This window comes from Sminthopsis crassicaudata, chromosome 6 (assembly GCF_048593235.1).
Source record: "Sminthopsis crassicaudata isolate SCR6 chromosome 6, ASM4859323v1, whole genome shotgun sequence".
Taxonomy (NCBI): domain Eukaryota; kingdom Metazoa; phylum Chordata; class Mammalia; order Dasyuromorphia; family Dasyuridae; genus Sminthopsis; species Sminthopsis crassicaudata.
In genome coordinates this window covers 70,678,735-70,705,966 of record NC_133622.1, presented here as the reverse complement: position 1 = coordinate 70,705,966, position 27,232 = coordinate 70,678,735, and the positions used below count along the sequence as shown (strand labels likewise).

At 34.5% G+C, this 27,232-nt stretch overlaps 1 protein-coding gene across 2 annotated transcripts in view; it reads left to right on the top strand.

Moving 5' to 3' along the window:
• INPP4B (inositol polyphosphate-4-phosphatase type II B) overlaps window positions 1-27,232 on the top strand; it is a 910,680-nt gene that overhangs the window by 315,614 nt on the left and 567,834 nt on the right. The window lies entirely within an intron of this gene.

Here is a 27,232-nt window from a genome sequence, read left to right as displayed (position 1 = left end):
ATATGGGATATTTGGTCCTTTTGTCCTACTATAACCTCTCTAATGTGAGAATTCTTATATTGGGATCTATGAAGTTGTGTGTGTGTGTGTGTGTGTGTGTGTGTGTGTGTGTGTGTATATATATATATGTGTGTGTGTGTGTGTGTGTGTGTGTGTGTAGACACACACAGGTAGATTATTTCAGTGCATGTGGTTTTCTCCATAAATCCATCTGTTTTATTTTATACATTCAGAACCATTATCCTGAAAAGGGGTCCCATAGGTTTCATCAAGTTTCCAATGATTACAGAAAAGGTTCAGATGACATGTTTGAATATAATGTCAAGAGAGATAATGAGGTTCCAAAAATATTAGTCCTCGCACATCATCAGGACTACTCTTTGTAGGTCAGAGGGACAACATTTTTGGTTTCAATCTTTGGCCAGTCTTTGGTCCTCAGAATTTATTTATGGGCGACTCAAAGATTTTTTCCTTTTTTTCTCTGAGAAATATAACTCAAGAATTATGATTAAATCACTCAAACTCTATGTGTGCTTCAGTAATGTTTCTATTCGCTCAGCAACACTTAGTTACCTCTGCATAGTCTACCACTTTGACGAAGGCACAAACCTTGCATTTCATAAATATTTATATACACCCATAGAAAAATTTATATGTGAATATGTACATATAAGCACAAACAGACCTTGCCTTCATAATCTACTTGAAAAATCAGATGCATATCATTTTTTAAATTATAATTTTTTATTGACAGAGCATATGCCTGGGTAATTTTTTACAACATTATCCCTTGCACTCACTTCTGTTCTGACTTTTCCCTTCCCTCCCTCGATCCCCTCCCCTAGATGGCAGGTAGTCCCATACATGTTAAGTATGTCATAGTATGTCCTAGGTACAATATATGTGTGCAGAACTGAATATCTTGTTGCAAAGGAAGAATTGGATTCAGAAGGTAAAAATAACCTGGGAAGAAAAACAAAAATGCAAACAGTTTCACTCATTTCCCAGTGTTCCTTCTCTGGGTGTAGTTGTTTCTGTCCATCATTGATCAACTGGAAGTGAGTTGGATCTTCTTTATGTTGAAGATTTCCACTTCCATCAGAATATATCTTCATACAGCATTGAAGTGTACAGCGATCTTCTGGTTCTGCTCATTTCACTCAGCATCAGTTGATGTAAGTCTCTCCAAGCCTCTCTGTATTCCTCCTGTTGGTCATTTCTTACAGAACAATAATATTCCATAACCTTCATATACCATAATTTACCCAACCATTCTCCAACTGATGGACATCCATTCATCTTCCAGTTTCTAGCTACAACAAAAAGAGCTGCCACAAACATTCTTGCACATACAAGTCCCTTTCCCTCCTTTAAGATCTCTTTGGGATATAAGCCCAATAGTAGTACTGCTGGGTCAAAGGGTATGCACAGTTTGATAACTTTTTGAGCATAGTTCCAAATTGATGCATATCATTGTAACACATACATATATATCAAAGAATTGGAAGATCACAAAATAAGTCAGAAGATCAGAGGGAGTTACTGATAGGGGAAATAAGGAAAGTTTTCATGAAACATTTTAAGTTATATTTTCAATCATTTACAACTCTTTGTGACCCCATCTAGGGTTTGCTTAGCAGAGATACTGAAACTGCAGTTTCCTTTTCTAGCTCTTTTTCCAAATGAGGAAACTGAGGCAAATAGGGTTAAGTGACTTGCCCAGAATCCCATAACTAGTAAGTGCTTGAAGCATGATTTGAATTCAAAAAGATGGCGTCTTTCTGACTTCAGAACTAGAGCTTTATCTACTGTGCCATTTAGCTGCAGATTTGATATCTAGCGTGTATTTTAAAGTAAACTTGGAATTCTAAAGATGAAAAATGAAAAGAGGGCATTTTAAGCAGAGGCAATATCCCAAGGAGAGATATGAAAATGGGAAATCCCAGAGTGTGTTCCCCCAGTAGGATACAGTTTGCATTGCCTGCAGTGTTTGGAGGAGTTTCTTGAGATACACTATAAATAGATGTGATGGGGTAAGCTATTATGGAGGGTAGATTGAGGCAGTCGATTTTAGAGAATCTTGAATGTTAGAAAAAAAAAGAATTTGACATTTACTTAGAAATTGATGAGCATCTTGAGTGAGGATATTATGTACCCCAGAAGTATAAAAATAGGCTAGTAAAGGAAATAGAAGCTTATTTTGCCTTTCTTTGGAATCAATTTAGGACTATATGACAGCTGAAAAATTTTAGACATTGAAATTATTTAATATTCATATTGAATCATTTTATTAAGTGTTCAGGAACTTTTATTCTACTGGGCTCAAAATTCTAAGTATACAGATAAATACTTGTAATACTAGGTGAAAAGGAGAGATTTGGACCCATAACTATAGCAGCATTCTTTTCTGGATTTTTTTCCACCTAGAAAGTTTTGGGAAAGTCATATAGAATTATAAAAATGCAAAAGTTTAAATGCTTCCTGATTAACTTAGCAAAGCAAAGTCAACCTACATTTAAATAGAATCCTTATTCACAATTTTATAAATAAAAAATTAAGAAAACCTTGGGAAGTTGGAATTATTTTAGAAATAAAGTTTGATAATTAGAAATAGGCCGGAGAAGTCATTATAAAGTAATCTTTCAGGTAATTAAACTTTCAATAAAAATATAAAATTCAAAATGCCTGTGCTTTCTTACTGAATAGACTCAGAGGCTTACTCATTTTCTTCCATTAGATGAAGGCTAGAGCTTTTTTGGGTTGAAATCATATTTGAAAGTAGAAAATATCAGATGCTCTTGGTCAGTGGGAGGTAAAAGGATTAAGTATAAATAATTCTTGGTTAACTTAATCAGATCCCTTAAACACAAAATTGCATTATTTGTGGATCTTTTATAATTCTGTTTTATGAGCTTATCCATTAAATAGATATGAGATGCTGGACAATCCCCTAACTTCTCCTAATTTAAGAACTCACTTTCTCTACTGGTGTTCCAGAGGTGATACTGTTTTATGTGAACCTTTACATGCTCTGCAATTTTAAAATTTGTATGCTAGGATTATTTGCTGATTATTGGGGAAGTAGATATTTGAAAAACAAAAACAAAAAGTGGCTCTCACCAGACCTCATTATCTAGAACTATTTTACTTATGAATGATGATATGAGAAACTTAATGACCACTATCATTTATATAGTTCTTACCATGTGCCAAGTATTGTGCTAAGCACTTAAAATTACTCTCATTTGACTCTAATAACAAACCTGGGAGGGTGGTATTATTATTATACCCATTTTATAGATGGGGAAATAAAGACTAACAGGGTAAGTAATTTGCCCAGGATCATGCAGTTAGTATATCTGAGGCTCGATTTTAAACCCTGATCTTTTCTGCCAGTTATTCTTTGATCTTTCAAAAGTCACAATTAGTATACTGCATTTTATAAAGAACACTAAATTTTGAAAAAAGTGAAATAATACCTCCAGAAAATGTAAAAACTTGTGAAAAATATAATATTTACCATATAGTAATTTTATACTAATTTAATGTAAAAAGTGGATAAAGCTAAAACTGAAATGAATAATAAAATAATTTCATAGAAAACATAAAACTTGTGAAATTTAGTATATACTAATTTTATACTAATTTAACTCTTATGCCAATTTAATTTATACTAACTTAATATAAATAAAACTAATATGAAAACAATTTATTAGAAAATAAATAGAAATAATATTTTTATTTTATTTATTTTTATTTTTTAAATTTTTTATTAATAGTTTTTATTTACCAGATATATGCATGAGTAATCTTACAATACTGACAATTATCAAACCTTTTGTTCTAATTTTTCCCCTCCTCCCTCCCCCCCCCCCAAAGGATGGCAGGTCAACCAATACATGTTAAATATGTTAGAGTATAAATTAAATACAATTTATGTATATATGTCCAAACAGGTGTTTTGCTGAACAAAAAGAATCGGACTTTGAAATAATGTACAATTAGCCTGTGAAGGAAATCCAAAATGCAGGTGGACAAAAAATTAGAGGGATTGGGAATTCTATGTAGTGGTTCATAGTCATCTCCCAGAGTTCTTTCGCTGGGTGTAGCTGGTTCAGTTCATTACTGCTCTATTGGAACTGATTTGGTTCATCTCATTGTTGGAGAGGGCCTCGTCCATTAGAATTGATCATCATATAGTATTGTTGTTGAAATATACAATGATCTCCTGGTCCTGCTCATTTCACTCAGCATCAGTTCATGTAAGTCTCTCCAGGCCTTAGAAAAAATATTTTTTAAACAAAACTAGTGAAAGGTTTTATATTTCAAGGCTAGAACTTAATATTTTATCTTAGAGACATTTGGGAATTACTGAAATTTTCTCAAAGGAGAAATGACCAGATCTCCTAATCTTGCCATCTTCTGCCATAGTATCTTTAGGAAGATGGCTGCCGATCGGGTATATTAGGAATGGAAAAGAGTAGAGATTAGTATCCAGATTATGCTCCTAGATTCTATTTTAATAGTCCCAACAAAAGGTAACTAGGTTCATGTAAGGATTAGAAAGTTTATTGGCAACTTGAGAATTGAAACACTTTGATGAAGGGATACCTGTGATCTCAACAAGATAAGGAAATTTAGAGGAGGAGTGGGTTTGGGGGAGCGGGCATTAATTTCCATTTTGATGATGATGAGTTAGATACGACTGGAAGAATGAATTAGATATGTCCAGCAGGTAGTTTAGGATAGACACTTATGTTGGTTGTTAGTTATTGTCTTTGTTCTCAAAGAGGTCTAAAATGACATTATTATATTAGACAAAAGTTACTATGTCCAGGTGTGGCTGATCAGAGCAATAACATAGAATGTTCTGACACAGGTTGGACACAAAGAATCCCTATGAACATTTTTTTTTTTTTGCGGGGGGGGGGGCTTCTCTAACTTTGTACATCTCTTGTTTCTTCTGAGTTAATTCAATTCCGTTTTGCTCTCTGAGGACAATCCTGTGCCAGTGTCTCCCATTTCAGTTAATTCTAAAGTTCTTAAGAGAAAGCTTGAGAGTGTCTTTGAATAGCTTTTTCTGACCACTTTGTAAGCACATACCCAATATGAGTTTTCCATAAAGTAGTCTTTTTGGCAAGTGGGTATTTGGTATTCTAACAATAAGGCCAGCCCAAAGGAATTATGCTTTCTGCAACAGGGGTTGAATGCACTTTCATTAAGAGTTTGGCTAGAGAGAGGCTTGAAGAGATCATTGGGATCAAGTGAAGGATTTTAATGAATGATGGGAGTGAGCTGAATAATTTTATAGCAAAGTAGGCAAAGAATTAAGAATTTTGTCTTTTATTCCAGAGGCAATAGAGAGCCCCTGAGTATTCTTAAGCAAGGGATTGTTAGGGTCAATTTTATATTTAGTAAGATTATTTTGGCAATTTTAATTGGAATAAATTGAAAAAGGGAAAGACTTGAAGCTCAGAGTACAGGTTGAAGGAAATTGCAGTAGTCCAGGTGAGAGGCTAGGAGAGGATACTTACAGTTTGATGAATGAGGGGAACAAAGAAAATGTTTGAGGAATGAGCTGCCGTAGGAAACAAGATGGTGGAATGGGATCAAAGACACAAAGGGATTGCCTTAGTCAGGGAAAGATTGCTTCTTTCTCTAAGAGTAGATTAAAAAGTGAAGAAAATAGGGGATAACAGAGAGGGGTTTTGAGATGAACAAAGAGGGGAAATAAAGATCTCATGAAGAATGGTTTCTGTTTTTTTTTGTTTTTGTTCTTTTTAATAAAAGTGAGAAAGTGCCAGGTCCTCTCTTGAGAGGGAAAGAAATGCTATGGGTCGATTGAGAATAGAAGATTTGAAATAGCTGCTCTTGAGAATAAGAGAATCAATAAAGGGAGATTCAAAAAAAAAAACAGCAATGTAGTATTGTCTACAATATTGTGACTATAGCACAACACACATTAAGAAGGAAAGAACATGCTGTATTGGAATTCATACAAGATTTGTAGTCAGAGGATCTAAGTCTAAATCCCATATTGGTCTGCTTTTTGCTTGTTCTGACCTCGGGCAAGACTCTTCCCCTTCTCTCTGAACCCCAATGCTCGCCTCTACAAAGAGGGGGAAGGTAGGTGGATAAAGTAATGGGTCTAGAGTTCAAATCAGACCCTTCCTAGCTGAATGACTCTGGGCAAGTCACTTAACCCTGTTTGCCTCAGTTTCCTCATCTGTGCAATGGGCATAATAATAGCACCTACCTCCCAGGGTTGTTGTGAGGATCAAATTAGACAATAATTTAAAAATACACAACATATTGCTTTGCAAATAATAATCACAATGTAAATGTTAGTTATTGTCATAATTATTTTAATACTGACTTAATGATCTAAAGGTCCCTTTGTGCTCTTTATTTTGTAATGAATTAAACTTGATAGGCTTGAGGCTTCATGTAAGGCTGAATGTGCTGTCTGAGAAAATAACCCAGAAGTACATTGGGGAGACTGCAGGCTACTATGTAGTTTAAGATGTTGCTAAGGATATTTATGGTATGATTAGAGGCCTCTAAGAGCTGATGAAACAGGGCTTTTACTTACTTCAATTAAGCTCTTTCAAGATGTAGGAGGTGTACAGCTACTGAGGATCGTTCATCCTGTCAAGGGGGATTACTCATGAGGCTTGGATGTCCTTGGGAAGGTATGAAAAATAGTGGAGAATAAGCCCAGATTAGAGTTGGGAGCCCTGTTCCTGTTGGCCCTGTCTCTGTCTCTCTATCATCTCTGTCTCTGTCTCTATCTCTCTGTCTCTCTCTCTGTCTCTCTCTTTCTTTCTCTCTCTCTCTCTCTCTCTCTCTCTCTCTCTCTCTCTCTCTCTCTCTCTCTCTCTTTCTCTCTCTCTGTCTCTCTATCATTTCTGTCTCTCTCTGTAGCTCTCTCTGTCTCTATCTCTCTTCTTTCTCTCTGTCTCTCTCTCTCTGTAGCTCTCTGTCTCTCTTCTTTCTCTCTCTCTCTCTCTCTCTCTCTCTCTCTCTCTCTCTCTCTCTCTCTCTCTCTCTCTCTCTCTCTCTCTCTCTCTCTCTCTCTCTCTCTCTTCTTTCTGTCTCAGGCTCTCTCTGTCTTTCTTTCTCTGTGGATAAATACTGCCCAAAATGTTTCTGCATTGCAGGTCTGGCTGTAGGACCATTTATTTTGATGGAAGAAATTTTCCTTGGGGCCTAAAATTTTCTAGATTGTTAAACTTGTCTGCCAAAGGATTTATCTTGTTCATCTAAAACAAGAGTGCCTAATCCTATTCATGTTAATAAATTAATAATTTGTGCTTTTCATGATCCTTTTTTTTTTTTTTTTTTGATGCTGGTTTCCTTTGCAAACCCATGAGTTTTATTTTATTTTTATGGATTTAAAAACATTATCTTGAGAAGAGGGCCTTAGACTTTACCAAAGTGAACAAAGGGATTAATGGCAGAAAAAGTTAATTTTTCCCTCCCCTCCTCTTAATCTGGCCCTCACAAAAGGGCTCCAGGCTTATTACTTTTATTTTATAGAATAAATAATATTGGGGAAATGTTATGTTCATCTTGTGTGAAATGTATATATTGGCTTTAATTATAGACTACTGAAAATCTGTAACTTTAATTTTATTATGTGTTATACTTGCCTCTCTCTCTCTCTTAGAAAGTCACAAGCTATTGGTGTCTGGTGCAGCTCTCTGAGAGTAAAACTGACGATAAGTTAGAGAAAAGTTGCCTGTCTGTAGTAGTAAACTGTTTCTCACCAAGTTTCTTATACCAACGAAATCACAGATTAAGTAAATCACAGAAGACATTCTTTTATACATAGGCACACACATATGTAGATATAAATAAAATATGTGACTTCACAGATGGGCAGACACACAGATGTTTGATGACCCAGCTTTCCTGGCCTGCCTTTCCATCACTGGTTGGTTGTACTTTCACTCATATTAAAAACTCTTTGGCTGTAATGGAATATTGGATTGCTCTTTGTTCCCCATTGGCACTTTTTTCCCCTTTGCCATTATCACTCAATAACATTTTTTTTTTGAAGTTCAATCCACGTTTTTCATCCACTCAGGATTCTGATAGCTGCAATTTAAAGACCTCGACGACTTGCTTTCCTTCTTTAATGAATTCCTTACTAATTTCAGTGTCCAACGCCTATCCTCTTATATTAAGGGATTTCACAGTATATATTCCTACTCTTTCAAAAACTCCCGCTTCCCAGTTCTTCAGTTTATTCCTGTCCCATTTACTTCATCCTTTCACTGCTAGGTGAACACATAGGTATGGTCACAGCCTTGATCTTTGCCATCCCCTGCCAATGTTCCACATGCACATTGATGAAAGATCAAATTTCTTTATCTGCTCATGATTTCCTTCTGCTTTGCAACTCCACTTCTTAGTTCTTTTCCACCTTGTCAGCCCAATACTGATTACAGTATTTATGTTACCATTGGACAAAACATTTGGACTTTCTACTAGCCATTTCTCTTAAATCCCTGGCCTATTTGTTATATCAGAGATCCTGCCTTCCAAATACCAGCTTTGGATTATTCCTGTCACCTCCTAGCTATGCTCCTACTCATATGCTGCTGGAAAAAAAAGTCATGAAAAAAAAAAAACACCATGAAACAGTGCAGATTGGGGCCATTATAGCCATAATGATTATGATAAAAATAAAGTCTTTATATCAAATGTAACATTAAGGAATGTCAAATAGCATTCAGATAGTGTTTTAAGATTTGCAAAGCACTGTATGCATGTTAGCTCATTTGACCCTTCGCAAATCGATGCTAGGTAATTTCCACAGGGTCTGGTATCCCCCTTGTCCCTGTCCAGTAACACTGGCTTCCCTGGTGATCCTTGCACCTGACATTCCATCACATCCATTTCCCCTGACTGTTCCCCATGCCTGAAATCTCCTCATCACTTCTTTGAATTCTCAGCTAAAGTCGCACCTTCTTCAAGAAGCTTGTTCTAGTCATCCTTAATTGTAGTACTTTCTCTCTGAGATTACCTCCAATTTATCCTACATATATCTTGGTGGTGAATAGTTGTCCATTATTGTTTCTTAGGCAGTGAACTTGTTCTTGCCTTGCACTATGTTTTTAATAAGTAATAAAATGTTTGGAACATACAAAGGCAATTAATATATATTAGTAATGATTAACATACATACAAATAAATAAAATATACACCTTTATGAATATACTCCCATTTAACTAACTCCTTAGAAATAACCAGGAAAGGGGACGGACTGAAAATAAATTAAAACTTGAGCATAAGACAATAAATTCAGTTGACTTATAAGATTATAAGTAAATGATAATATATGAATCTTTCTTCCTTGGGGTTATGAGGAGACTTTTAAATATGCAAATACTATTCTCTCTCTCTTTTCTCTCTCTTATATATGAATGTATATATGGATCTGTTTGTTTATATACAATCTTCACTGATGTTCTTGGTTCTTTTATCAAAAAAAATATTGTCACTATTTTCCAATAGGTATCATTCCTCAAAGTTCCTCCCTCATCACAAAGAAGTGCATTAAAACAAAACTGATCAACACATTAGCCACATCCATCCAACATTCTAGGAGATTTAGCACCTTCGAAAGTCAAAGGCTTTAGTCTAGTTTTCTTTTACATCACTGTGATAATTTTGTAAATTGTTTGCTGGATTCTGTTCATATTCCTTTGCACTAAGGTTACTGGGAGTCTTCCCACATTCTCCAAACTTTTCATAGTCATCATTTCTTAAGGTCAAATAATATACTTTTAAATTTCATGTGTATTATTAACTTAGTCATCAAAAACCCCCCTCAAAATTTCATCATGCAAAGAAAAAAGGTATTAAATATGAACTTATGTTAGAAAAAGTACACTTTAAATATAACACAGCTATAACAGTATTAGCTGGTTTTATTTTGGTTCTGAACTTTAGAAAAAAAAATTGTTTTTGAAATCGATCTTTTCTTTTCTCTTTTTGTATCTGTCACTTCCCACTAATTTACCCTTTCCATCTTAGAAGACCTTTCTCATAAAAACTACAGGTAAACAAAAGAAAATCAGTATTTTAGTGATTGAAAATGTGGAGTTCATTCTGTACTTATATTCTATACTTCCTCTATGGTAAGAAGCATAGGACATACTTTATCATTGGCCTTCTGAAAATATGAATGCTAACTATGTTGGTTAGAGTTTGAGGGCTAGTCTAAGTTCTTTTCCTTGCCAATATTGTGGTCATCATGTAAACTGGTCCCCTGATTATGTTCCTATCACTCTGTATCTATTCAAATGCAACTTCTCAAGTTCCTCCAAATTCCTCATATTCAGGATTTCATATGACATAGTCATATTCTATTAAATACATAAATTACATTTTGTTCAATCAATGGCTTCTTCTGGTTCCTTATTAACACAGAATTTTTTTCTATAAATAACACACATATTCATATATATATATACACATGTACATGTGAATATATACATAAACTTATGTATATGTGTATATATATATATACACACATATATAATATATGTGTATATATTATATGTGTATATATATATATATATATGTCTATCTTTGATCTAGGAGAATAGGACAAATAGTTATATGACAGGTTCTCTAATTGGTTCCAACTCATCCTGAAAGTACACATTTGGATCTTTTGTGTCTTTTTTTATCACTGCAATTCCTTAATTGAATTTTTAAAACTGAATAAATTAAAAAATAAGGATTATTAAATACAATTTCATTCGACTTAAGAGAAAGGCTAACTCTTAGGTATTTGTTTTCCCTTCAAACAGTGTCTCTCTCTTTTTTTAGATCTCATGGAACTTTGGATAATATTCTTTTGTCTGTCTGTTAAAAGTAGAAGGAATACAAATGTAATTAGATCTGTGTTTCTAAAACAAAAGTCATTGTGATCTGTATTTCCACTATTTCTTTTGAAAGATAACGTTGAAAACTACCAACACATAAAGGACCTGTGTTTTTTTGAATGTAGAAACACTCCCAACAAAACATATCACAAATTCCTTGTTTCTTTTAGTCAGTTCTTTGAGGGGCAAGTCAATCACTTTCTTATGGTCATGCATGTTCTAAATGTCAGAGATCTCATTCTCCATGCCTTCCAAATTTACCACTATATCCATTATGCCGTATTGCCTCTTCCAAATGAGAGAAATAAGTTGGAAGCACGTCCTTTACTCGAATATGAAGAAGAAAAGTTCTATAGCATATAAAATGGTTATAACCAATATATGTAACTTACCCCAAAATTATATATATATATATATAATATATGTATAGATAATATACATAATCCAAACTTGCCTTATTACCCACCATCCATCATCATAAAGATAATGTCCATCTGCAACAAAAAGCTTTCTATTTGCCCCATTGAAAGTTGTTTCCAGCACTTTAATATGAGTTTTACCAATTATTAGAGAAAAGGCTCTGTGATTTTTACTTAAGACATCCTGTCATGGATGACATTCTAATGCTTCCACTAGATATCTGGGGAATGACATCTATTTGCTTTTTTCCAGGGGTAGTTTATCTTTACTTTTAGGATAGAGAAGCTAATACCCTACCACAGTGGTTTCTCTTGGAGATGAGTTGAATAGAATAGAATAAAACATACCTTAAATGGTCACATGCCATCATGGAGATCATCTAAGAATAGTGACAGTCATTCTAATCTTTTTATTACAAGTCTTGTGCTTGATTATCCTCAATCCTTTGCTCCTATGATTTGAAATTTTCTTATGATCCAAGTTCTGAGATTACAGTGAATGGATCCAATATAGAATGTTTGCAGCCTCCCCAAACTAGAATTCTGTACTTTGATTTTGTCCCTACCATAAGCTGCTGGGAATCTCAGAATTTAGAAATATACCTTGTGTTTAGATCTTCTTTGAGATAAAAGGGTCTCCTCTCCAAGCACTGAGGTTAATATCTATTTATCTATCTATTTATCTATCTATCTATCTATTAATATATATATATATATATATATATATATATATATATATATATATATATATAAAACTTATAGAGTATAGGACAGACATTATTTTATCTCATAGTGAAAGCAAAATACTTATTATAGATTCATGATTGCCAACATACAATTAGTACGATTTTTTCCTCTGTCAAGTAGTCATCCCTTCCTTTCAGAACCCTACTTACACCTGTACATTCATAGTGACATCCTGTAGCTTAGATTCCCCTCATAAAAGAAAATAAATTATTACACATAAATCCTGTTATCCTTGTGATCTCCCTTTTATTTCTAGAGCCTACACAGTCCTTCTACCTCATCATAGTACCCTAAATGTTTGGGCTTACCTGCCAAAGGAAACAAAATTATTGCAATTTGATATTTTAATGTTCTGTTTTTATCTAGAGACTAAAATGGGTATTTAGATTTACGGTACTACTCTGATGACTTCAGAAGATAAACATATCAGAATTGTTAAATTCTGTTTTGGTAAATTCCACTTTAACCCAGAAGCCCCTTTAAGCATCTAATTTTATGATATTCTCCTGAGGGCTTCAATTGCCACAGAAAGAAAAAGAACATGGGGTTATCAGAGAGGCAGCCCATTCCTATAAAATCTGCCCTAACACATCTTAGTGTTTCTTATTTTTTTTGTTCAGTCAATAATAAGCATTTATTAAGAACTTACTATAGGTGGCAAGTATTGGATTAAGCATTGGACTAAGAGAAATGTAAAGAAATTTGTATATATAAGATTTATACAAATTTGATTTTTCTCCAGTTCTCATTTTATTTTTTAATTTTAAAATGCAATAGAATTTCATTTTTTTCCCAATTATATATAAAGACAATTTTCAACACTTTTTGCTAAGATTTTGAGTGCCAAATCCTTCTCTTACTTCTCCCCTCCTCAAGATGCTAAGCAATCCAATATAGGTAGGTTATACATGTGCAGTTGTGTAAAACATATTTCTACATTAGTCATGTTGTGAAAAAAGAAATAGAACAAAAGAAAAAAACCATGAAAAAAAGGGAAAATAATATACTTCCATGGGCATTCATATTCCATAGTCCTTTCTCTGGAGTGGATAGTATTTTCCATCATGGAATTATCTTGGATCATTGTATTGTGGATATGAACAGTCAAATTATCATCAGATAATTCTTGATACTGAATCAGTCCATGTGAGTAATGATTGATCAGGAATTAAAATTTACTCTTAAGTCTGTTCCTTTATCAATGGTCAGAAAAGGACACACACACACTCACACAGACACAGAGAGCTAAATCTATGATGAAAAAGCTCTAAAACACAAGGGTAAATTTGACCCACAATAATCTGAGACTGAGTCAATCAATTTAACCCCAATCCATGAACTACAATTAAAACACCAAACAAAAGCTGACCTCAAGGTATACTCATTGGATTGATTATGGAACTCCCTTTTGCTTTCAAGAATTCTGAGTTTTAAATCCCGGTTTTTAAATAAAACTTCCATCCCCAGTGGAATGTAAACTCCTTGAGGACACAGATTGGTTTTAGTAAACATTTGTTAAATTGAATTGAATCAGTGATTTAATTATATTTTTCTCCTAGAATTAGGAGAGCTTGGAATCAATGTGGAAATTTATGCAAGCACTGTACCAGTTAGGACCACACCATATTGAATAGGAAAGTAAATCTGGTGGCTATATTTTTTAAAACTAGTTTAAGCTGACTGTGAGTTAATAAAGATTCCAGGTTACAATAACATATTTGAGTGCCCATTTTGAGCCAACAGCAATAGGGAGCTGATGGCTAAATGTGGAAATGAAAGTGGAGAGGGAATGATGTTGAAGTTATGCCAGTTTTGAGTTTTCTATTTTAATTTTGGATACCAATGTTACTAACAGCTATGCATATCTAATAATAAATTAAAATGACCTTTTGGTTACATAGTATGATTTTTCACTAACAATTTAAACCCATTTAGAAAGAAGTCTTTCATTTTCATTTCTGCTTATTATTCTAGCAGCCTAATTGTCATTTGGAAGGGGATTACTTGGATGGTAGTAGAACAGAGTTTGCATAATTTCATTTACTGGAGAACAGAAAAACTTATGCTTACAAAATGTGTAGCTTCATGAGAAGTAATGTGGTAATAAGTACAGGAATAACTGAAGTAAGCTTAATTAGGTAGGACCCAAGTAATACTAAGTTTAATGAGAAGTAGCATCGATTCTGGTACTATAATTAAATAATAGAAAATGCTAAGGAAATCTAGCAAGTTTCCTCCCCTTCTCCTCACCCTTTGGGATTAATGCATTTAGACCTAGAAAATTGCTTTTCCGTTTGCAAATATAAAAAAGGTACCTTTTATATAGTACACATGCACCTGGGATACCTTAAGAAATGGGCCTTTAATCCCTGTTAATAGAATCCTTAGACACCATCATGATAGCTTTTTTTTTGTCTTTACATAAAAAAAAGGAAATGAAAAATATTTTTTACTTTTTCATGATCATGCCATATTTTTCTTATACCAGTGCTGCTCATTTAGAACAAGGGAGATTTACATTGCTTACAACGTGTAAAGAGACTAATATACTCGGTGGGTTTTACTTGGCATATGTAGCATCTCATTTAATCTTCCTGACTTCTGGATTTTGGAAGGATGGCAAATAATCTAGCTATTATTGATGCAGCAATGAGATTTCACTGCTGTAATATATTCTTTGTTTCAGAGGAAATCAGCTCCCTCCTTAATCAGTCACTGAAGATGAGTACAAAAAAGCCTGTGGCCCTGGAAGTCGAGATTAATTTTCAGCACAAAAAGGGAAAATTGTAACATACTTTTGCTGTTTAATATTTCTCTCCTTGCTTGTGGATTAAGTTTCGCATGCATCTTAAGCAGTTGCTTAGTGTCTGTTAATTTGAAACAGAATAGTTCTTCAAAGAGTCCCAGAACTTTTACATTTTGCATCACAGCTGACATTTTGAGGAAGCCATGAGACTGTGTTAGGAGACAGTTTCCCTGGGTGATCAATGAGGTTTAATTTATGTTTTGATAAAGAGCACCATTTGTTCTAGGTCACAAAATGCCCCCTCCAAAATGAGTTGTGATGTGTTCCTAAAGTCTGGATCGTTTAATTCAATGGTTTTTGCCTTGGAAGTAGCACTTTTTATCTGGTTCAGTTTCTGTTAAAATGAGCATCCTTTGAAAGTATCACAGGATTTCAGTGTAGAATGGTCCTTAAGTATCATTGGGCTGATCTCATTTTACAGAGGAAACTGGCGTTCAGGGAAGGAATTTACTTGCCCAAGATCACAATTAGTAAGTGGCAAAATTTGAGTTCTTTTTCTAACAAAAAAGTTTCTTTTTGTTTTCTTTTCTTTTTAATTTTAATCCCATATGCTTCCTGAACCCTTTAGCACCTTGTGATATAAAGCATCCCTTTTTTCTTTATATCTTAAATCTATCCATCCCCCTTCACCCTCACCCCAGACACCTTCTTTTGTAAATGTTTCTGGGTCTTTCCCAATGAAAAGGAGAAAATAAATCTAGAAGCAAACAAAAGTCCTTCCTGTAGACTGTTTGGTCCCACTACCTTAATATTTAGTCTCCTTTTCAGTACTCAACTTGAAAGCCTTGATATGGAAATTTTACCATCTCATCTGCCTCTCCTTTCTTACTCCTCCTCAGCCAGTTACACTCTTCTGTATATGTTGACAATAATAGGTGCACCCTGGTATGATAGTAGGTGCTTTGGAAATAAAATGCTGAACTTGTAGTAGGGGATTTAAGTCCAGATACTTGTTCTTTCTGAGTATCTACGGCAATTTGCACCCCTGGTAATTCCTAATTCCCTGGTCATCTCATCATTTCCTCAAAAGCCTTGCCCCTCACTAGAGACTATACTCTGAGGGTTTTAACACCTTTTTATCTTCAACTGCTTTCCTAAGACCCAGTCTACCTAAAACAGGTGCTGTTGATAAATTTAAGAAATTCAAAATGTTTCTCTTTCTAATTCTATAAATTTATTTTTTATGCATTTAAAGACTTGATTCTGAGTCATGGACCAAAAGTTTCATCAGCCTTGATTTAGAATAATGATTTCTTCTCCTGGTCCATTATTTCCAGAAGACTTCATCCATTCTACTTTCTGCCACTCCCAGACCCAAATGTCCCTTTAAGATTTTGGGGTGGACTAAAGCCTCCCTTCTGGCTCAAAGATTTAATTACTCCCAAATCTCTCTGTAAATCCTGAGAAGAGAATGTTTGTCTCTCCGAAATACAAAATCCCTTGATGCCAGTTACATATCATAATCACATCGCACACTTTTGACTCCCCAGTTTTTCTCTTTAACTCCTGATTTCCAGACCCACATTTCTGATGACTTACTGAATATCTCCAGTTAGATGCTCTACTTGGACTGCAATTTCAGTATATCCTAAACTAATTATCACTGCTCCCCAAAGATGCATTTTCACCTGACTTTTCTATTATTTAAACTTGGGGAGACACCAGCTATAGTGATAAAATAGAGAGAGAGAGAGAGGCAGAGAGAGGCAGAGAGAGGCAGGCAGGCCAGTCCTGGGATGAGGCTACATAATATTTGCCCAAGGATTCATCCCCATTTTTACTGCTAGATAATGACAGTAGAAAAAAAATTATTCTGAGATTTTGAACTCTCCTCATTTGGCTTGAACTTTTCTTCCCCTTCACATACTTTATATGAAATTTGGCAAACTATAGGAACTGATAAAAGTTCTGAAATTTCTTGTCCCTCATGTATCCTCAGTTTGGGTAAAGAAATGATTTAAAAGAAAATGATAGTTTTTCTTCTTCCCTCTTTTCCCTCCCCTTCTTCCCTTCCTTCCTACCTTTTTCTTTCTTTCTGAAATAAGATGAATAATGAATAGACTTAAAAGCATACTATTTCCTGAAATCAACTGGTCATTAACACTAGGTGATAGTGTAGGATATCTCAATGTTTTTATTCAACAATAATTGGTGTCTTGGAGCACTGAGTGAAGATCAAAAGAAAATAGATTTAATTTATGCATTTCTATAACACTTCAATGAATTTAGCTCTAATGTTCTCTGAGAAAGCAAGGATGTAAGCACTGAAACATAGGGTCTTTGCTTATAATTATGCTTTCTTTTTAAAAATATTCTTTTGTATGCAGAAAATATGATCACAGCAAGACCAAAAAAATGGCCAAAACTAACAAGAATTTTACCCACTAAAATTCTTTATTAAGAAGAAATTCTGAGTGTCTTTAGCACAATAATAAGCAATAGCCATTCTAATAACCCTAAAGCAGAGTTGTAATTAGGAAGAAACAATCAGGACTTTCCTCCAGGGCACTGAAATTGAAAACAATAATTTTACAAAATTGAGTGCAACTTTCAATTTGTGTCCACTACATTTTGTCAGCCCTTTGATCTTTTTGCCTGAGTAAAATCAGCTGAATTTAACATCTAGTTTGTAAGAATAATAAGTTGAAAATCAGAAGATACCAGATGGCATGTTTCCAAATCCCAAGTAAACTCTATTTTTGGTTTGTCCTGCTCTGTACTGCCCATCACTTCTGCCCAAGTAGCAGCTTTCCCAGCATCTCTGACCTAAAAATGTTCCTGAATCTCTGATAGAGCTTTGAATTGACTTTTCCTTTCTACAACCACCATTATCATCACACTATAGTGTCCTGAGTCCTCTTCCTGTGGGGAATTAATGTTCTGGCATCATTAATTGAACTCTGCTCTTTGTGACTGTACTTTACTATTTAATACTAATATTTATCATAAAATTATAATGTAATTATCATCTTGGGAGTCAATATCACATAAATAGAGAGTTGATTTTGGTGTCAGGAAGATCCAGGTAAAAATCCTGCCTCTGGACCCATTCACTATGGTACTACTTAATCCTCTGAATCTCTCAGAGGGGCCTTCAGATGGTAAAGAGCAGAGCAGGTTATAGGAGTTCCTCAGAGGTCGGGCTAAAAAAAGTGAACTTAATCCTGGAATTTTTAGCCCTTTCTCCATGTGTTATGATCCTCCTTGACAATCTGATGAAGCTCTTCTCTGAATAATGCTTTTTTAATTAATTAAATAAAATATATAGAATTTCAAAGAAAATAATTTCATTGAAAAACCATTATATAAACATATATTCATATAGAGATGTATATGTGTATGTGTACACAATGTGTAAATATGTGTATTTAAGTTTACAGATGCCAGGTTAACCTCTGGTCTTAACCTCTGACTCAGGTAAACTTGCCAATGGCTAAAATTTGGGGGTGGTTTATTGGGTATGGAATGCCTTAGTCTACCGTTTTGTGCTTTATAGACATGCCTTTAGCAATAGAAGAGAATGTCTCAACAGTAAGCAGGACTTTGTTTTTATAAAAAAAATTATGTTTAGTGATCTTTTTTCTGAAGTTATTTCATTAACAACTTGGTGCATTTTCCCTTCCCACATATTGATAGAGCTTTGAAAAAAAATCACCTAAAACTGTGCTAATTAATTTTTGCTATAATCCGACAGAACACATTTAATTACTCACATCTCTTTGTTTTAAGAAGAAAAGATTTGGAATTATTTACTTGAGTGATAAAATAGACTGTCTATACTATAGCAAAAATAAAGGGAAAAAACAAAAGACTTGTAAGTCTAGTTTAATGCTTACTTAGCCCCTTAAGTCAGCTAATCAAGAATTTTCATTTGCCAATTTTTAAGTTATTATTTTTATGCACTTATGGTGTTTCAAGCACTGTGCTATAAAGATGGGGAATACAAAGAAAGGCAAAAGCTTCTGTCTTCAAGGAACTTACATGCTAAGGTAGGAAAAAGTGGGAGGGGCTTACATTTAAACAATTATGTACATGCAAGATAATACAGGGTAAAATGAACCCAGGAGGAAAGTACAGAGAGTTGGGAGGGATGTTCAGAAATGAAGATGATATGAAAACAATTTTAAAAAATTGCTTTGGGCCTTTAATCTAGCAGAGTCTCTACGGAGTCTGTATCCCGAAGAGATGATAAAAACGATAAAAGGACCCAAATGTGCAATACATCTTTGTGTGGCAGCCTTTTTTTTTTTTTTTGGTAGTAGCAAGGGACTGGAAACTGAGCGGATGCCCATCACTTAGAGAATGGCTGAATAAGTTATGGTATTTGAATATTATAGAATATTATTGCTCTGTAAGAAACTATCAGCAGGATGATTTCAGAGAGACCTGGAGAGACTTACATCAACTGATGTTATGTGAAGTGAGCAGAACCAGGAGATCATTGTACACAGCAACAAGATTACATGGTGATCAATTCTTATGGACATGGCTCTTTTCAACAATGAGATGATTCAGGCCAGTAACAATGATCTTATGATGAAGAGAACCATCTACACCCAGAGAGAGGACTGTGGGAATTGAGTGTGGTTCACAACATAGCATTCTCACTCTTTTTGTTGCTGTTTGCTTGCTTCATTTTTCTTTCTTATTTTTCTCCCTTTTGATCTGATTTTTCTTGTGCAGCATAATTATTGTGGAAATATGTTTAGAAGAATTGAACATGTTTAACCTATATCCGATTGTTTGCTGTCTAGGGGAGGGAGGAAGGAGGAAGAAAAAATTGAAACACAGGTTTTTGTAAAGGTGAATGTTGAAGGTAACTTTGCATGGGTTTTGAAAAATGAAAAGCTATTGTTATTAACAAAAAGTAACAATTGATTAAGGGAGGAATTAAATTCAAATGGACATTGACAGAATTGACTTCAGGTATATAATTAGATTAAGAATTTTTGAAGCAGTTGGATGTTGCAGTGGATAAAGTCCTGGCCTTGAAGTCAGAAAAGTCTGAATTCAAATTTAACTAGGTGTGTGACATTGGGCAAATCACTTAACCCTGATGTCTCATCTCCCTTCCCTCCAAAAATTAAGAGTTCCTAACCTTCTCTGTGTGTATGTGATTATATATGTATATGTGAGTGTGGGCAATGTGTGTTTGGTGACTTGTCTAGGTTTTACAGCTAGTAATTATTTGTGTTTGGATTTAAACTCTGTTTTACCTGTCTAGCTGCCTCTACCCTAATCCCTTCTAAATCCTCTTAATCTATGATCCTAAAATTTATTATTAGCTAAGCCCCACAAGACAATTTGTTGTTATGTTAGTAAAGTGATGTGAATGCACATCTGAATCCTTGTAGTAATTGCTTTAATGGAAGATCATTATATTTATTAGACCACTATGATTAAAATTCTATTTTTAAAACAAAATGTGTAAAAATAAAAAAAAGCTAGTTAATTCAGATGTGAATAACTAAAACAGTGATGTAAATAAAATGTTTTATTTACAAAACATCTGCCTGTGTGGAAGCAGACTGTATTTCCTTGGGCAAATACTTTGCTAGGTCTGCAAAATGGCCCTATGAATAGTTTACCACTCATTTCTGGTTGGCATTTATATGAAAGCTCAGCAGAATGGGTAACCCTCCCCATCTCACATACACATAGTGTTTTTATAGTAATATTTTGCATAATGCAGATTTTTTTTCAACTGGCTCTTGAGTAAAGTAAAAAACACAAATTTGTGCTAATTTTTTATCTAATTACATAAAGAACTGAGTTATCCAGTTGTAAAAGCATTCTGTGAAATTAAGCACTAGTCTCAATTCAATAAGCATTCATTAAGTGCCATGCTCTGCTAGGTGCTGGGAATAAAAAAATAAATAAAAATCAAGTCTTTGCTGTCTCAGAATGCATATTGCTCCAGTGTAGTAGAAAGATCATTGAACTTAGTGACAGAATACTAGAATTTGAATACTTGCCCTTTTTCTTACTACCTTATGATTGTGGACAAATCACCTCTTCTAAATTTCCTCATCTGTAAAATGATGGTGTCCTTAAAGAGCACCAGCTCCAGCTCCTATAACACTGGGAGTACTGTAATTCTTACGATCTTTTTCTTTTTGGTAGGTTTAATAATTCTTCTATACATATACACAGATTCTTGGTTGGAATATAAGCTCTATTAATAATCATAGCTTGGATAAAAGCTGAATGCCACTTATAATCAATTTATTCTCCAGTCCATTTTGTTTCCTCTTTTATTCTCCATCTTTTCCTTCCTTCTTTTCCTCCTTCTCTCCTTTTGTCTTTATTTTTCTCTTTTTTCCTCTTCTTATTCTCTCCCTTTCCATTCTTTCTTCTTCTTCCTTCCTCCTCTCAACATATATTTAATATTAGAACAATGTTTCATTTTATTTGCTAAAAACATGTTGTTTTCCATAGTGGAATGTAATTGAGCTCTTTGAAAATAAGATTCTTTAATTTTTTTTTCCTTTGTACCTATGATGTTCAGTGTCCATTTGTAGTGGGCAATGACAAACAGTTTTTGCTGGATTGAGTCAGTGTTAAAAAGGTGGACCTTTCAAAGGAGATGAACAGATAATTTTCAGATGAAGAAATTAAAACTATTTCTAGTCATATGAAAAGAAGCTCCGAACTATTATTGATCAGAGAAATGCAAATTAAGACAACTCTGAGATACCACTACACACAAAAAAAGACAGGAAAAGATAATGACGAATGTTGGAGGGTTTGTGGAAAAACTGGGACACTGATACATTGCTGGTGGAGTTGTGAACAGATCCAACCATTCTGGAGAGCAATTTGGAACTATGCTCAAAAAGTTATCAAACTGTGCATACCCTTTGATCCAGCAGCGCTACTACTGGGATTATATCCTAAAGAAATACTAAAGAAGGGAAAGGGACCTGTATGTGCCAAAATGTTTATGGCAGCTCTTTTTGTAGTGGCTAGAAATGGGAAACTACGTGGATGCCCATCAATTGGAGATTGGCTGAATAAGTTGTGGCATATGAATATTATGGAATATTATTGCTCTGTAAGAAATGACCAGCAGGAGGAATACAGAGAGACTTACATGAACTGATGCTGAGTGAAATGAGCAGAACTAGGAGATCGTTATATACTTCAACAACAATACCGTATGAGGATGTATTCTGATGGATATAGGTTTCTTCAACAATGAGTGGATCCAAATCAGTTCCAACTGATCAGCGATGAACAGAACCAGCTACACCCAGCTAAAGAACTCTGGGAAATTAGTGTGGAACACAACATAGCATTCATACTCTTTCTGTTATTATTTGTTTGCATTTTTGTTTTTCTTCCCAGATTATTTTTACCTTCTTTCTAAATCCGAATTTTTCTTATGCAACAAGATAACTGTATAAATATGTATACATATATTGTATTTAGCATATATTTTAACATGTTTAACATGTATTGGAGTACCTGCCATCTAGGGGAGGGGATGGAGGGAAGGAGGGGAAAAGTTTGAGCAGAAGCATTTGCAAGGGTCAATGTTGAAAAATTACCCATGCATATGTTTTGTTAATAAAAGGCTATAATAAAAAAAAGAAAAGGGAATAACTGGCTGGGAGTTATTAATGAAGTGGGAAACTTTATCAAATGTGAACATAACTGTATGAGAGATCCAATTTTCTTTCACTTAAATATCTAAAATTGGGGAAAAAAGGTGGACCTTTTATTTAAGAAAAAATTTGGAGTCATTAGCAATTTGAAATTTTTCACAGGCCAGAAATCCTCCTTCTCTTTATTTTTGTGTACAATTAATTTTCCACATTTCCACATTTTCCACATTTCTCTCAGATATATGTGTATGTGTGTATACATGGATATATTCTCTAGCATGGCCATTCAGCTACTATCATAGTCTGGACAGCAGTCATAAAAACATATATATGTGCAGAAACACAGTGATGGTACACTTTTGTATCCACCCACATCTTTGTAATTATTGCCTTCTTTTCTATTACTATTCTCAAAACTTTGGGTACTTAAATTTGTATATATAGAGAGATGGAGTCAGTTGATCTCAGAAAATAGCAGAAAGATGGGAACTGGGAATATTTCTTAAAATATGAGGCTGAGTATTCTGCACTGTAACTAACAGCTTTTTCATGGTTCCCTTTCTTGAGTCAGAAGTTAATAGGACTGTATATAGTCAGCAGAAAGTCTATATGAATTTGGGGTAATAACTGAGTGTTCTTGGAGTTCATCAAGCATGAAATTTTTCTTCTTGGTATTAAAAATGTATTTAGGATCTTAGAATGGGTGTTAGCTTCCTGTTTATTTAAAGCAGGTGGTATAATGGACAGAAAGCTGATGTTGGAGTCAGATCTGAATTCAAAATAGGGATTTGTACTCCCTAGTTATGTGATTCTGGACAAGCCACTTAACTCTTTGGCCTCAATTTAACTATCTGTGAAATGGGGATACCTTTCAAGATTATTATGAAAATAAAATGAAATTATATTTGTAAAGCATCTTGCAAACCTGGAAATATTACATAAATGCTAGCTATAATTGTAGTTGATGATAATGTTTTTGTTAATGTAGAGATAAAACAGATCCTTCACTAAGGGTCACCTCCTTGTCAGGAGGAAGTAATTTAATTTTTCTGAGAGTTTATGTCTAATCTAGGTGAAGTTATCAGAACTCACTGGGAAACCTCTTTTCCTGAGTTTACTATAATCAGGAAATAGCACCAAACAACAGGCTCTTCCATCCCCTGGTTACAAATACACAATTGTCTGTAACTCAGGAGAGAGAGCAAGTCAGTCCAGAGATCAGAGGTCCTGGCTCTTTTGGGCCCATTTTCTTTTACTGACTTCCTTGAGTTGCAAATTTTTGCTATTTAACTTAGACCCTAGCTGCAGTGAGGAAGTCTTCCTGTTCAACTTTAATCCATCTAATATCGTATTCCCCAGGGAAGCTATTCTAAGACCCTTCTCTCTTCAAGTTTCCCAGACCACCCATTCCCTAAACTGTGGGTTTTCCCTCTAATCCTCTGTTCACACCCTTTTCTCCTCACTCTCCCGGTAACCTCAAAAACTACTGTGGGCTTAATTATCATCTTTATGCAGATAATACTCCAGTTTTGACTCCAAATTTTGGTCCTTTATCAACAATTGCTCTTTGGACATTTTAAACTCTATATCTCAAACTCAACTGTTCAAAATGGAACTCATCATATTCCCCTATTCTAAACCCATTTCTTTACCAACCTTCTCTTTATTAAAACATTCACCCTTTCTTCAGCTCCTGGATTTGTTGCCCTGGTTTTAACCTCAGCTTCTCCACACAGCTCCTATCAATTGCCAAAACTTTCTTTTTTCTCTTTTTGTAACATTTTAAAAAATAGATAATTTATGTTTACTAGCATAGCCATCATCTTAGTTCAGGTCCTTATTATCTCTCACATGGAAAATTGCAACAACCTCTTTTTATTTTAAAAAATAAATAATAGTTTCTTATTTTCAAAATACATACAAATATAGTTTTCAGCATTCACCCTTTTGCAATACTTTGTGTTCCAAATTTTTCTTTCTTTCTCCCCTACCCCCTCCTAGGTGGCAAGTAATCTTGCTAATCTTTTTTTTTTCCCCCTGAGGCTGGGGTTAAGTGACTTGCCCAGGGTCACACAGTTAGAAAACGTTAAGTGTCTGAGATCAAATTTGAACTCAGGTCCTCCTGCATTCAAGGCTGGTGCTCTATCCACTGTGCCACCTAGCTACCCCTTGGTGGCGAGTAATCTAATATAGGTTAAATATGTGCAATTCTTCTATGTGTATTTTCACATTTATCATGCTGCACAAGAAAAATCAGATCAAAAGGGGAAAAATGAGAAAAAAAGCAAGAAAATGAACAAAAAAAGTGGAAAATTATGTTGTGATCCACACTCAGTCCCCATAGCCCTCTCTGAATGCAGATGGCTCTTCCATCACAAGTCTATTAAAATTGGCCTGAATCACCTCATTGTTGAAAAGAGTTCATCATAATTGATCATCACGTAATCTTGATGTTGCTGTATACAATGTTCTCTTGGTTCCATTCCCTTCACTTAGCATCAGCTCATAAGTCTCTCCAGGCTTTTCTGAAATCCTGCTGATCACAATGTCATCTCTATCTCACATTTCTCCCCACACCAATCCATTTTCCATATGATGATCAAATTGATTTTCTTTAGGAGCAAATTTGACCATGTTACTATGCTACTCAATAAACTCCAGCAGTACCACAAAACCTCTGGAATTAAACGTTTCCCTTAAACTTCAATCTCTAGAACCTGGGTACAATTTATTCCCTGACTACACTGTGTGCTCTTGTTAAACTGAGCTCTCTTTTCCTCACGGAATGGCCCATTGCACATTTCTATTGTTTTATTCTGGCCATCTCCCATGGCTAGAATGAATCTCTCTTCTTCTTTGCCTGGAGTAATCTCTCCTTTCCTTTAAGTTGCAGCTTATCCATCACTTTGAACATGAGAGTTTTGTGGATGCCCTTCCTAACCCCTTTATTATGTATATTATATGTGTATATATATATATTTAATAGTATAATATATACTACATATAGTGTATTTATAATAATATATAGGTATGTACTATTAGATGAGTTAGTATATACTATTATTATATTTTATTAGTTAAGATATACAATTAGATAGTATATAGAAAATTCAATATCTAATGATCATTTCTTATCCAAAGAAGGTAAATTTTCTCATCTGTTTTTTCAAAATTAAGATTATTCATTACAATCATAGACAATTCAGTTTCATTCCGTGTCATTTCGTGTTTTCTCTTCTTCTCCCTCTTTTCCCTTTTTCCCTTCCTCCCTCTATGTGCTTTTCTCTCTTTCTCCCTTTCGTTCTTCATCTATTTCTTATACACACACATGTATATTATATATACTTGTATACATTATTTTATAGGTCTTATTTAGCTTTCATATGTCTTCTTGTGATATATTCACAGCATTACTACTAAGAATACTGCTTGCCTTGGCTTTTTCAGGACATATTCTTTAGCGGAATAAGTGTGTAATGCATTGAAGCTCTCCTTTTGAACCAAGGAGAGGGTCTTATGGCAGTGGGAATTAGTTGGGAGAATAACCACATACGATTTCAAGATCAATGGCCATCGACCTTGATATAACACTAAAAAGGAGGGAGGATACTGATGTTCCACATTTAGCTTTCCTAACGTAGGATTGAACAAAGTGGGGAAAAGCTATCACAGAAAGTGGTCTTGGAGGAATATGAATGAAGTTATTGGTCATACTACAGGACCACTGAATTTCTTCTGGTGCTTTTAAAAAAGAAAAATGGTTGGTTTGTTAGAAAGTATCCCCTTGTTCACTTGCAATACTTATTCCATTTGTTGACCTGTTAATTGAACATAGTCACCCTGATTCTCCCTTGTGCACATGGGCTTATGCTTGATTGCTTCTTATGAATCGCTTGGCCTCCATGCACACATTGGCTCTGGAAGGAAGATTGGCAGGGGAATGGAGTTATGGAGAGCCATATTTTGCTGCTGTAGCTATATTCATTCCAGACCAGTCCTATCTGCCCTTGAAAGGAGCTTTATTAGGGATGCTCACAAATATTGCAAACAAATGCAGAATTCTATCCTTTATTTCTAGTGGGGAAAATGGAAAATATCTGTCTCTCTCATGAACTCAAAAACCTTTAACAATTCGTATCTGGGACAAATTTGGGGATGTCATTATTGTGGCTTACTCTTTGTTATGTGGATTTCCATGTTTGGCAGCTTGAGGGTAGACAGTCGACCCAGTTGGGATTTAGTTATTTTTGTGGGGGAGTAAGAGAAGCTAGCCATGGAGAGTCTCTAAGGAAGAAGTACATCTCCTAGGTATATGTCCCCTTGATTAGTACCCCACTCTCTTCATAGTTCTATTCAGACTCTATGAAGAGCATTAACATATGATTAATTGAAATATAGTAAATACAATGGTTCATTCATTCAATTTAGCTTCCTATTTATATTTTATTTTAAGAACATTAAAGGGGGACACTTATTTTTAATAGTAAATATTTATGTATTGTTGATAGCTACTGATATTCTACATGTGCTTTTGGCATTTAGAAAGCAATTTCCATGAATTCCTGAAGGTATGAATTTATTTAGTAATTCACTTGTAACTCAATCTGCAAAATTATCTTACAAGTGCAAATAATCCATAAAAATGGCCTTGAGAACACAGAACAAGAATTAAGTGCCACACAGGATATTACTTTGTTAATAGAAAACAGAACTCTAGTAGAAGAGTACCATTATGTGGTTATTTGTCATCTT